Raw genomic sequence first — 12,500 nt, 5'->3', positions numbered from 1 at the left:
TGTGAGACGGGGTAAAGGTAAAGTCTGCTACGAGAGTAGAAGGCCCATCATCCGGTTTCTGTAGCATGAAGCGACTACGAGTATTTCTACTCTTCCCTGGATGGGATGCCAGTCCATCGCAGGGTTACTACACCCAGCATTAAATTCGCTGGTACCCATCTATACATCTGGGTGGAGAGAGGCACCGTGAGAGAAAAGTGTCTTGCCAAAGAACACAACACAATGTCCCCGGCCAGGACCCGAGCCCGGACCACTCGATCCGGAGTCGACCGACTGACCATGAGGCCACCGTGCCTCCCGAGACGGGAACGGCGGTTTATAGTCCTTATCCGAGAAGACTTGAAAGTCTAACAATTTGCAGATGAAATTACAAAGGCAGCACTTTCTCCTCAGTTATATTTTAAGATCCTGAGTATTGCTCCGGCCGGGGTTCGAACCCGCGACCTCATGCGTGACATAGTTAATTTGAGATACAGAAGGAAAAATAATGAAAAAAAAAACGAAAGAATTTTTGGGTTTCACTCTTTGTATGTGCTGAGGGAATCTGCAAAGATTGTGAATAAAGAACAACTGAAACAGGAGCTCGAAGGGACAATCCGCCCGGACGTTGAGTCTCGGTGGTGTTTGAGTATGAGTCTGTTTCGATGGTTAAGTTTGTTCAAGTTTTTATGGATGTTTCGTGCGATCCAGTGGTTTTGTTCGGTGTTTCGATTGTTTCGCTGGTTTCGTTTCGGTGTTTCGTGCTTCCGATTGTTTCGTTCCGGTGGTTTCGTTTCGGTGTTTCGTGCTTCCGGTTGTTTCGTTCCGGTGGTTTCGTTTCGGTGTTTCGCGTTTTAGTACATGCCTTTCTGAGTAATGACTGAATTCGTGTTTGATTTTTTTCTAAAAATAACGCGTTATCATTGGCAGGCTACACCAGTGGCCTGTTTCTGAAAAGTCCCGAAAGTTTTTGGGCCTATGTTAGGGGCACCCAACGAGAATATAGTTCAAAACCACTTAAACATAGCATTTTCAAACATATTTTAGTATTTTAACGATAGATAAAGGCATATTTTTATCCCCTAAAAATCTTTCATCTGTTCGGATTTCCTAGCTGAAAATCTAGTGATCCGAACATTATAGGGATTAAAACTTACTTTTTCGAAATTTTCAGCCAGAAAAAAGGCTCCCGAAAATTCTAGGTGACCTTTTTAGGGTAAAAATCCGTTAAAAATGGGCAATTATACCATTTTTCAGATGTTCGAAAATCCTAGGAGAGGCAGGCAAGCAAGAAATTTTACAACAAATGTTCCGAAAATTCTAGATCTCAAATCGTCTTCCGAACAGATATTTTACGAAGATTAACGTTGGGTGCCCCTGCTATGTCGGATGCTACAATTCCCGGGCCATTATAACTTCGCAACGCCGAAGTTCCAAGCCATCAAACCTCGCAATCCTCTTAGTTTTTCTTTCATGAAAAACATGTTAAATGGATCGGCTTTTCAAAATAAGCAGATTGCAGTTTGACGACTGGCTTTTCGGGCCCGAAAAGTTCTCGGGACTTTCGAGAAACAGGCCCCAGATCACTTTCAAATATCTGAAGGGTCCTCAACTATGTAAACAGCTACGAATGCCTCATTTTGCGATAAGTAAAAACAAGGATTGTTTCCAAAATTTTTCAACCTTTCACGAACTCTGGAACAGATAATGAAACAGCTGTATTTAATTGCATTTTATCGATGCACAAGAGCGAGGTGAATATAATCGCCAACAGGTGTTTCGGCTACTTTGAACTTTCTACGAGGTTGTTAAAAGCCTATGAAGTACAAGCAGGCGCTCCTGGTACAAGAGGATAGCCATTTATAGCTAGGAAAGAGTGAATTCGTGTTTCATTCTTATCGTAAAGGAATGCTTCACTGTTCAACCACAACAAGGTGATACCGAAACCATCTGGATATTTCTCAACTTTGTGGACACAGCTATCGAGAGGTTTTAGCCCCGTATTTTACATTTAAGCACCTTTAGCCTTTAAATGTGTAACAAGTATACCTTATAGGTATTGAATAGAACCAATAGAATGATGAAATAATAATAATAATAATAATAATAATAATAATAAGAAGAAGAAGAAGAAGAAGAAGAAGAAGAAGAAGAAGAAGAACAAACTAAAAGATCAGTAGTGTTCCGGACGATTTCAATTTCACGTAGTTTCAAGGCGAAAAAAACGGTAAATTTTCGAGACAATTTATTCTCAACCGAACGACAACGACGTAATATAACACAAACTCAAAACAGGACTAAGGTCAGCCCATCACGTGTAACGCAATGTGTCACGTGCCCGAGTTTTGGCGCGAACAAGTAGTTTGCTTTAGGTGAACACAGTTGTCACTGTCCACGGCAATCTCACGGCGTGCTAACTTGGTGGATCGACGAGCAAATGTCTCTTCGCATTCATTTTTAACACATATAGCACACTGACTCCTTTAGTCTCCCACTGAACAATGACTCGGGAACACGTGGCGATGCTGACTGCAACGAGTATCAATCCCGTCGGACCGAAGAAAAGTCGAAGAATATTTCAACGTATTACGTTGGCGTTGCGGCATTAAGGCTGATTTAGCAACAGAACGGAAACGTCAGTGGCGACGGCGCGCAGAAAAACACCAATGAGAATTCAGAATAAAATAGACTCCACAACGGTAAATATCACCAAGTTGGCACGCCGTGAGATTGCCGTGGACAGTGACAACAGTGTTGACCTAAAAGGAAACTACCAACCTCGTTCCCAGGGTCCTCTCTCTTCCTTCCTCGAGGACGGAAGAGAGAGGACCCTGGGAACGAGGTTGGCAAACTACTTGTTCGCGCCAAAACTCGGGCACGTGACACATTGGAAAATCGATATTGAAATTGATTGGTGGATCGACGAGCAAATGTCTCTTCGCATTCATTTTTAACACATATAGCACACTATCTCCCACTGAGCAATGACTCGGCAACACATGCTGACTGCAATGAGTATCAATCCCGTCGGACCGAAGAAAAGTCGAAGAATATTTCAACGTATTGAATTCAACTGAGTATGTGACAAATTGGCATATCCTGAAAAATCGATATTGGTCGTTCTCTTATCGATTACTTTACATCTGAGGGAGTTTGCGTGATACGTTGTTGCAAGTCACGCGATATCAAGTATCCTATCAGATTCTAAAAGGCTGTGATTGGTCAGCTAAATTCAGATATATAAACAACAGCTTCCGGGATTTCATTACTGTCAATATGGCGGGGATTGTGTTGAGCTCGTAAGTCTCCGTCTTCCAAGTACGTGGCGCAAAGGAGAGAATCTAATTAGCTTTATTACCTTGTGGATAAAATAGTTTGACAGCACTCAGGCCATATCTCGCAAAATCCTTTTTTGAAGGAATCACATGTACTTTGACTTTTCGCGCTCTCTAGCTCCTTGAGTTCAGGCTGGGGTAAGTTATTTTGATCTTCTACTTCTGGCTGCATTTCAGTACCCGACACCTAACGTGCCTCAGGATTTATTTAATGATGTTTGCGTTCGATTATCTTATAAAAATATTTGGCGCCTATTTCTATAAATCGATAGACAGCTACGAGTGAGAGATTTTCTCATAGAATAACGGTAAGCGCGCGCAAATTAGCAACGAGAACGTCATAAATTTGCATATTTAGTGGGAAAAAGCAATAGTTTTGCACGCTCTGCACATGTGGTTTTCATTCTTGTGCATTTCTTTGCCGTCGTCAGCGAAACAGGAACGTGAAATAGCCAAATTTGAGGTTTTATAACAACGTCAGCCCTTGAGGATAAATTTTTATTTTCTCGCCTAAACTTTATAATTTAAGTGTGAGTCATATCGGTTTTCATTCTTGAGGGACTGCCACTCCATTGTCATGTTTAAGAGCTTGGAATGGTCGTAAAGCGATTACGATAACGCAAATTTATGTTTTGATATGACGTTCTCGTTGCCGTTCCTGACATCGTTGCCAAAGCTCCCTGAACTGAACATGCGTATGCTCAACGAGACTCCTCCACTGCTCCAGCAAACATGTCACCAACTGCCAGACTGATCACCAGGTACATGCTACGCTTGTGAAGACAGGGCTCTTTGAGGTAAACAATAGCGATATTTCTTGTTTACAAACATTGACACCACATTTCTTTTGATATTCAAATTTGCCAACCACGGCACAAAACAAGTCATTGTTTCAACAGCCAATTAGGTTCTGGTTGGCATATTAATAACAGTACGTAGGTGACGCCACGAGAAACATCGCTATTGAGAGCTTTGGATTCTAGGACAAGAAAGAGTACGAGATTTTAATAATAATAATAATAATAATAATAATTTATTACTTATAGTGTGCCTCTTACATAGAGAGATGCACACAGGCACATTACAATATCCAAAGAAAAATTACGATATCGAGAGAAACTTAATATACCTTAATTACAAGTTATAATATATAAAGCTCATTAAACTTATTTACAAAACCTATTTACAAAAGATAAGAATAACAGTGAGCGCGCGCAAACATGCGTCATTTTGGTGGGAAAAACGTGATACCGTCGTCATTTTAGTACAAGGTTTTACGAAAATACGTCAAGTCAAAACAAGTTACCAACATGGTTGCAGTTTCGGCATTTTTGGATTGGGAAAAGGCTCAGTCACCAGCAATAAGAATAACTGAGCAACCTACATGTTTGCTGCTAACGTCCGGGTTATAAGTATTTTCGATAAAAATGGGCAGTCAAATCCGGTCCTCGTCCTGGAATCAAAAGGTCCCTAATTGCGATTTTGAGAGGACGATACCACATTTTTTACATTGGCAGCTAGGTGGGAGAAAATTATATTCTCAAATTGGGCGGAGTTGCATAGGGAATACATTTTCTCCCGTCACCAGCAATGTAATGCAGTATTGACAGTTTTCTGCTGTTGCATATTTTTAAACTTTCTCAACAATTTAAAACCGTCTGGAAATTAAACATACCATCTGTTCGGAAGATCCTCATTCATGTCAAGAGCATACAATACAATGCAATAAGTTTAAATGTCAAAATATCAAAATCTTTCAATAATAATATTGTAAACAAAAGTGAACTGAATTTAATGTGTCAATGCCAGAGCTTTCGTCAGCAACTATTTCAATGACGTGATGTCAATTTCAAATTTTCACCTAGTCATAGGTTGGGAAGTGGGACAATACCATAGACCAATTCGGCTAACTCAATGTTGTACCCAATTCAAATCTCTCGGGGTTAAGATTCTTTGTGTGTTGAATTTGCATGACAATGAAGCATTCACATTTAAATGAGATGGAAATACTTGGAACAAAACGTTTTATTCCCAAAAGATTTGAATTGGGTACAACATTGAGTTAGCCGAATTGGTCTATTATGTTGACATCTCCCTCATAAGCAAAACTATGGGAGGATCGCGATACAAGAGTAAAGTGCGTCTGTTTGTCGCTTTGTTCTATGGTGTTAACCCTCATAATTTTATGCTAATTTGAATTCTCCTGACCATATCACAAACATGTTAGGGGGGTTTTTTCTGCTTGCATAATATTAGATGTATTAACAAGGATCAACTTACACAAAGTTATCATGAGCAGGTTAGATTACTTCAGTGTGTTGCTCTATGGCCTTTCCAAAGTACAAAATAATAGCCACGCTGCAGTGCATGTAAAATGGGGCCACCAAATTAATATTGGACATTGGGAAGTGCTCTCACGTCACTTCATTTCATGTACTTTATGAGTTACACTAGCTTACCAGTGCAAGCATGCGCATATCTTAAAACACAATTGTTAACTTTCAAAGCCATTCATGGCCTTACACCTGCATATACCATATCAGCAATTTTTTAACTATTGCCAGTAAATGCAAGTCCCTGAATAAGGTCCAACTTGGGTAATATATTGGAGCCACCCGGGGGTAAAAAATTATGAAGGCAACCATGCATGGGTGACCGTACATTTCAGTTGTACCAGATCCACAGCAGCCATGATATTGACCTGCATGTGTTGTGCTTGAGAAATCAAGTACTACAGTTGTAGTCACAAATGAGTGTGGAGACTCGGGACTGTTGCCAAACCTACACATGTACAGACTGGCATAGGCCAGTGAAGAGCTGAACCCTAATGATTTACCCTCTTGTCCCAGGGATCGAGTAGGTTACAGCTGACTTTTTCAAGCTAGGACAGCAAACAATTCTAATCCAGTTGATTACTGGTCATATGAAATACTATCAGAAATTCACAAGAAGACAGTGCAAGCTGTGCAGATGCAATAAAAGGTGCAGTTTGCTTGTCACAATTCCAAATGTGCTTATCACCAACATTGCTACTGAGTTCTGTCAAAGAATGTTTGCTAAAGAATGGAAGTTCATCCCCAGAACGTCATGCCCAGGATAACTGCAGTCCATTGGAAATTGAAAATGCCATGAAAACTTGTTTTACGCCTGCCTATGAAAGCAAGAGAGGGCAAGAAAGACTCATTATTGGCAATTCTGGATTGGCAAAATACACCAAGCAAGGGATTTGGCACCTCACCAGTGCAACAGTTAATGGGCTGACTCTCCTCCACACTTCTGAAAGACTCTGTCAGCCACGCAGCAATCCTGAGAAAACTGAGAGAAGTTTAATGGCTTGCAAGAGGTTGCAATATAAGCAAGAGAACACAAAGGCACAAGGAGTTTTCCTCCCCATCAACTTGGAGATGCCATACATAATTATGAGGCTACCAGGTGAACAGAAAGGGACCTTGGGTCATGGCGCCTGTTTCCTTGGTTGGCAGTGTTACGAGGATCTGAATTATTTTTAGTTTATCTGTCGTAGGATCCCAGACTTTTCTAGAATTATGTAACAATCTGTAATATTCCAGAAATTTCTTTCATGTCACTCAGCAGTTTCCACAAATAGTGCACCTTGTAATAGACTATAAATAGCAACAGAACATTCTAGATGCTTAGAGTAAAAGTATAAAAGCAGGCTTGTAAATAATAGAAAAAAACTCTGCCCGAGGGCTTACCCTCGTGATGGTGCTGTGATGGATGCGATAACTGTGATGAAGCTATAATCAACTGCGATAATTATGGTGAAGATATAACCTTTGACTTTTCGATATACGGAGAGAAGAAAGAGAAGAAGGGATGATAGCTGAAAAGGCAAGAAGATAAAGAGTCCTGAGTTTATTACGAAGTCCTTCGTGAGAGTTTGTTCACAAAAATAATCCAGTGAATCAAGAATGTCAAGAATTATTGTTTACATACAGTCCGTGGAACTTGGAGTTCGAAGTTAATCAAGATGAATGCTTGAAAACCCAAGAAAGACAGTAAGCCCGCTTTGCTTTACGAACTGCTTAGCGTAACCTTTAACCGAAGTAATTGTAACAGTGTAAAACTAATTAAGTAATAGTGAAAAAGGGTAACTGCTCGTTGTCACACTTTTGTTGCGTGCCTTATATCGTACTCGGGAGTTATTTTCATTCATGCTTTGTTTGCGGACATTTCTTGGTTCCTGCACGTAACAGCAGACTTACATGTACGAGATTGAAGTGGAAGGACATTGCTTACAGAGTATTAGGCACCAGCTTCACTCTACATGTGAGCAACCACCACAGAAATACACAGAGGAAGTGATTCCAGAGCTAACCCAGACTGAAAGTCAAGCACAAGACCATGTTCCAGTGATACCTTTAGGAAGGAATGACATACATGTACCCTCCCCATCTCTGGTTGGACCAGAGGAGAACATGAAAAGCCTAGTGTTAAATCTAGGCGAGAAGAGAAAAACCTCTGGTTACGTTGGACTTGAATGTCACTTTTGTGCAGACGCCAGATTTAGGATCTGACCCTCAGGCTTGGCTTGGATATTTTTACAAACACGCAAATCAATATGATTGGTTCATTTGATTGGTAATACTGAGGGGACACATGATTGCTAAGTTGCCATTGGTCCCTTTTGTAATTATCAATTTGACGTGTTTGACAGCTGGCATCTGTATGAAAGTGAGATTTAAGTCCAAGGTAACCAGAGGTTTCTCTCTTCTCGTTGCTTCACAACTCATCTTTGCTACTTTGTGGCTCTCTCGCAGCTCAAGAAAAATCTCTGAGACCAGGCTATCCAATGCCTTTTTCAGCAACAAAACCCATTCTTATATAGCTGGCGTTTTTCCCACTACAGCGCGCCCATTCATTGGCTAGTTCATGGTCACATGACATCTAACTATAAAACTGTTTACGGTTTATACCGCCAAATCCATGAGCAGGCAACATTGTGACAAACTATGATGTCAAACGGGAAACAGTTCACTGTTACCCGCGAAATGTTGACCGCTGTTGCACTTGATCAGAGCATGCAGCTGAAGGTGGCCTGATGTCACTGGAATCTCAGCACGTTTTCCAAAATTTGCTTTTGTTTTTATCAAGCAACTGCCTGCACAATGGAGAAAGTTCAACGTTTTGCAGATTTGTCCCAAGAAGAAATTGATGGTGAAGATTCCAAAAATATGCAGCTGTTGACAAAAATTGTCTTGAATACATTTAGAGTCTTCTGTGGTGAAAAACATACTGATAAGACGCAAGATTTTGACAAGATTTTTTCCTCTCTCATTGCGCAACTCTCTCAATCTTTCAAACTATTAATGCAAACTCAGAGATTATTTCCAGTCCTTGTAAACTAACACACAACTTTTCTTTTAACCGTGAACCATAATTCCTCTCATAATGCCTTCAAACTCTTTCTCATGCGTAAGATATAATAGTTACATTTAGGTTTAATTATGTATCCTTAATTGTACATTTGTTTGTATAGTCTTCTTTTTTTTTCTGTTTGCCATCTACAAGTAGTAGTTCACCTGATCTCCTGTATGATCTTTGCCATATAAGCCTCTGGCTTCAGCTATTAACCATGTTTACACTCTTTTGCAAGAAAGAATGCCAAATATAGATTAAAGGAATATATTATCGAGATTTCCAAAAAAGAAGTAAAATTTCAAGAAGTCAGCCCTTTCAAGTATTTGGTTTGGTGTACTACTACATTACATGTATATGCTGAAAAGAGAATTTAATATCATTTCCAACCCACTTTTTAAACAGTCAAACCAAGTCTTTGAAGTGGTCGTGGTTGAACTTAAACGACAGAGGTTTGCCAAAGTTGAACATCGTGAACCAATACTGACAGAGAACCTGGTGAAAATCTATTCATAATAATTTATTATCCGTCATCTCCAAACCCAAAGTTTGGTTCAGCATCGTGTTTCACCTTATTCTCCAAGGGAGAGAGAATCTTCGCCTTCACGTCAAGTAATAGTTGTTTTTAGTCAGTGTTGATGGAGCAGGACAAAAATACTTTTACTGTACCAACACTTGGATGAACCAGACAAAAATCACGGACAAAACGATGACCTATTTGACTCTTCAGGGGATGGAAGAATGTACGAAAACACACAAAACCCTGTAAGAGCATTTGAACTATATTTATCTAAACTCAATCCATCTCTAGATTTTATACTGTGGCAAACGCCTAAGGCTTCGATGACGTCAACGAATCTGACAGTGTTTGGTACTCTAATGCCCCTCTTGTCCCCTTTGGAACAGTGAATTTTTTCCCCTCGAATCTCACTGTTCCCCTCAGGACCAGTCAAAAAAAATTAAGTGTTAATAATTAACACTTAATTTTTTTTTTTCAATGCACCAATGGGATTCTGCTGACTATTTTTCATGGATCTGTGTTGTGTGGCCATTTCTATGTGGGTAGTTTATCTTTAATAATCATTGTGGAAGTTTATCTTTTTGCCTTGTTTTGTTTTCATTACTTTTTTGATTGAGAAAATAAAAGTGTGTGTCTCAGTGCAGGAAGATGCATGTCCAAGGGTCTAATGTTTTAATAATTTTCTGGGGCTCAGGCCCTCTTGGCCTTTCCTTTACATGTTACGGGTGAAATCTTGAGTGTTACACCTGCTTCAAAACTTAATGACAGCCCTGTTCTTTATGTAAAGAATACTTATGAGGCCCAGCTTGTTTTTCTTGTATGCTAATAATTTATCGTCCTCCTCTCACATTTTGCACCATTATCTGAACTCCAGAGGGCATGCACTTTTTGTGGAATGTTTTTTGAGCCTTTCAATAAACTCGCATGCCAAATTTTACTGGGTCTAAAATCATTCTGCTTCACCTAGTGGTTTTAAACTCGTCATTGAACTGTACTTCAAATTTAATATTAGTGTTATTCATGTGAAGGGTCTGTCATGTAATTTATCAAGTCTGAAGATCATTCTTTATTTCAGGAAAATTAACGTTACTATTAATTTATACCCTACAGAATCTAAGAGGGGAGCCAATGATTGGAGCAACGAAAGTGAAAGTTGGTGCTCAAAAAAGAGTACAGGATGATGGTATAAGAGACTGGGATAAGCAGCTGATAGATGACTTGAATAGGGACTACCCTGACTGGGAAACTCCAGGTCAAACATGGATGGTTCCACCAGTCTTAAATGTGAAGGCAACTAATAACAAAGGGGAACTTGCTGAGAAGTTGGTTTATGACCTTCTACAAGAGTTTGGAAACACCAGGAAGGAACCAATGTTTGTTGTGCACTCATACAACTTTAGAGAAAAAGTTAAGGACTGGAAAGATCGAAAAAAAGATGATGAGAAATATGTAAAAGGAGAGCATGATTTTGTGCTCATTCACCGCCATCTAGGAGTTATCTTTTTGCAAGTAAAGGCAGCCGCAACCACAAAACAACAATTTGCAGCAGCCAATCAGCAATTAGAGAAAGATAAAATGTCACTACAGAGTTTTGCTGAGGAACATTTGAAAGGTACACTGAAGAGGAAAGTAAATTATGAACTGTTCTCCTGCCCAGGCTATGTTGTGATGCCAAACTGCCCACAACCTGAGTCAACTTATTTTTCAAATGGTATCTTCCTTGAGGATTGTAAAGATGTTCAGACATTTTCATCTTGGTGGGATAATAATATTTTACCAAAGAAAAGTCTTGATCAGGACGTGTACAACTGCTTGGTGAAGCGGTGAGTTATTTTTTCTTTTTACTGCATTGTTTAGCTGATAGTCTTTGGATTTTACACAGACTCACATGTGGCAGTCTAAAATAGTTTACTGTTGTGTGCATTTTGCACAGCAGGTGTTTGCTACGGTTGGTGAAAGACTGGTAATGAGTGACGGGTAACACCTCACAAAGTGTATCAGGTGCCACCCTCTAAAAATCCACACAGTATATAATTTTTTCCACATTTTAAAATTCTGTTAGATGCACTTAGGTCAAACAACCCTTACTTACAGTACCGCTCGAAACTATTAGTGCATTTGCATGCGGTAATACCTCGTCTTTGCCGATAGTGTTTACCGCGAAATCACCTAGGTTGGAGGAAAACCGCAACCGAGGCAAAGACGAAAGCAACCGAATGACGCGGCCGACTTAATTACGGTAATGTGCCGCAAGAAAACAATGGTACTTTGCAAAGCATTGTTTAATATTATCACACCTAGCTCCCCAAGGTAAAGAATGAATTTCCAAGCTGTTTTTCACAGCACCGACGTGACGCGACGCAACGCAACGCACTGTTAAATATGTTCATCTCATTTGTGCCGTGACAGCTGAGAACAGAGAATGTTGATAACCTTTCATGATGCCTAATTCTTACATCTTTATGTTTAATAACTTGTAAGTTTTCCGCTATCATGATGAACAGTTCTTCGAAAGGGGTAAAAGGACATTTCTTTTTAAAAAACTGTGGATTATGCGTAACTTAAGTCGCCGCCAGTGCAACTGGTCCGACAGGAAATATGTATATTTAGAATAAAAAGCGCTTCAAATTTTGCGTCCGGTCCAAGTAGAAATGTTTACGGGATAGTTCTTGAAAAGCTCTAACTTTGAACTAAACCTTACTACAACATGTAATGACTTAAAGATTACACCAGCGAAGAACCCTAACTGTATTCCCGAAGTTTCTTAAGCAACTCCTGACCACTCCTTGTCGCGCGTTAATTACGATCATTTCTGATTCAAAATATTAAGTGGCAGGTAATTCAGCAGTTGAGCTTGAAATTCAGAAATATTCATTCCTCTGAATTGTTATGATTAACTTAAATTTATGCTTCAACGATCACACGATAGACGAGTTCAATGAAGTTTGCAAATGCGTTGTACTGTATAACTACTTGGTTTGCTGACCACCCAGAAAACCTTGTATTGCAGGGTTGGACACTTAATTTTAAGAGCACTCGCCATTCGGGCGAGTGACCCTCAAAATGCACTTGCCCGGATCAGTTTTCACTCCCCCAAAAGTTTATTTATCCCTCCCCCAACCTCTCCAACCAATTTACGTGGGTCACTTAGTGTTTTGTTAACATAGTTATAAAATCCAAAGAAAAATATGAATTGATTTTTGGTCACAGGGGCACTTTAAAGTAAATGGGAAGTCTGTTTTAGTTTTAACACACATTGGTCAGAGTGCTGGGAAAGTACGGGAAAA

General features: G+C 39.8%; 1 pseudogene; it reads left to right on the top strand.

Annotated features, from left to right (window-relative positions):
* The first annotated feature begins 3,077 nt into the window (after nucleotides 1-3,077).
* Nucleotides 3,078-12,500, top strand: part of LOC138002692 (uncharacterized) — a 27,959-nt pseudogene continuing 18,536 nt past the window's right edge.

This window comes from Montipora foliosa, chromosome 1, assembly GCF_036669935.1.
Source record: "Montipora foliosa isolate CH-2021 chromosome 1, ASM3666993v2, whole genome shotgun sequence".
NCBI classification, from domain to species: domain Eukaryota; kingdom Metazoa; phylum Cnidaria; class Anthozoa; order Scleractinia; family Acroporidae; genus Montipora; species Montipora foliosa.
The sequence above is the reverse complement of the archived record's forward strand: the minus strand, read 5'-3'. Positions and strand labels throughout refer to the sequence as shown.